The following is a 1,847-nucleotide window of genomic DNA, read 5'->3' as shown; positions in this document are numbered from 1 at the left end:
CTGTAATATACAACAGTTGAAAAAAATGTGAAAAACTTCCCAAAGCATTTTTCTGGAACATCAAGAGTTGAGTATTTCCATAGCCAAATATTATCTCAGTGACCACCAGGTGACAGTCATACCCAAGGCCAAGAGAAAGAGAAGGTCTGCTCACTTCCGCCCAAATCTCCCATGTAGGCGGAGCTTTGTCTACCTCCTTATTGCGTCAGCAGGTGAAATGCCGTAACGAGTAGGTACCTCTAAGATACGTCATCGCCTACGTAGTTATCCCAGGTGGGAGGCGACTCCACCCAACTGGGTAGACCTTGTCTCTCTTGGCTTTGGTCATACCAGAGTCTGGAAGTAATTACAACACTGTCCACAAAGGCTCCGTGGAATCCATCCAGTATACTGGCGAGGTGAATTGTTGGCGGCCTGGAGACAGTTCAGTAGGAAAACTGTGATAAATTTCCTATTATCTACCAATTTTTTTCATCGTTATTCTCCCTTTTTCAGTATGTCCTAGTGTTATTCCTTTACCCTTCATTAAAATATTTTTCATATTCCCTTCTTCTGAGGATTTTTGGCCTGGGGACGGTTCAGTAAGAAAACAGAATTTCCTATTATCTATCAATTTTCTCAAATTTATTTTCCCCTTTTTCATTAACAAGTTTTTCATACTCTCTTCTTACGAAGAATTAACGGCCATACGAAGTAGTTTCATATATAACAGTTTAGCCAGAAAACTGAGGTAAATTTCCTATTATCTATCAATTTTCTAAAATTTATTCTCCCTTTTTTCAGTACATTCTAGTATTATTCCTTTACCAATCATTTAAAAATTTCCCTGTTCCTTCCTCAAGAGGAATTAACGGCCATACAAAGTAGCTTCATATAATGGTATAACCAAGCCATACCCAGAGAGAAATACAACCCAGTCACTGGGGTGGACAAGCCAGTCGAAAAATGGCAAAGCAACAGGACCAGATGGAATTCCTGCAGAGGTGTGGAAGAGCCTGGAAGGGAATAGACATGCTGTGGGACCTAGCAACGAAAATACACAGTCCGGAAAAGATACCAAAAGAATGGAGAGAAAGCTTTATTTTGCCTATCTATAAGGAGGAGGGTGACATCCAGGCTTGTGCAAACTACAGAGAAATAAAGTTAATGTCTCACACCATGAAAATCTGGGGAGGGATAATGGATCAAAGAATTAGAAGAAACATCTGCAGGTGAAAAGAACAGTTTGGTTTCATGCCAGGAAGAGAACGACAGATGCAGTGTTTACCCGTCGACAGATGATGGAAAAACACCGAAAAGTTAAGGACTGCACACAGTATTCATAGATCTGGAAAAGGCATGCGAGAGTACCACTGAAGAGGTTTTGAGGTGCATGCGAGTAAAGGGAACACCGGAGAGTGAGGTGGTCAAGATAAGTATGAAGGAGCAAAAACGCAGGTTAGAAGCAGTGTTGGGTTAACTGAATACACCAGTAACAGTTGATTTGACATCAGGTATCTGCTTTAAGTCCATATTTTGACTGATAATAGATGTGCAGTGCTATCTCAATCAGTAAAGATCAATCCCCTCTGGTGCATGTTGTTTGCTGATGACATCAAAAGGTGCAGCGCAACAGAGTGGTAGTGGAGTCAAAACCAGAGCAATGGGAGGACAGAGGAAGATCAGTAGGAAGAAGACTGAATACCTAAGTTTTAATGAAGATCAAGACTCCGAGATTAGTATGGAAGAGACAAAAGGTTGAATCGAGTAGAAAAATTTAAGTATCTTGGTTCAACAAAGGCTGATGATGAAATTTGGATGTAGAAATAACACACAGTGCGGGCTGGATGGAAAAATTGAGAAAGATG

The sequence above is a fragment of the Macrobrachium rosenbergii genome, chromosome 31 (genome assembly GCF_040412425.1).
Source record: "Macrobrachium rosenbergii isolate ZJJX-2024 chromosome 31, ASM4041242v1, whole genome shotgun sequence".
Lineage (NCBI taxonomy): Eukaryota > Metazoa > Arthropoda > Malacostraca > Decapoda > Palaemonidae > Macrobrachium > Macrobrachium rosenbergii.
Note: the sequence above shows the minus strand (reverse complement) of the source record.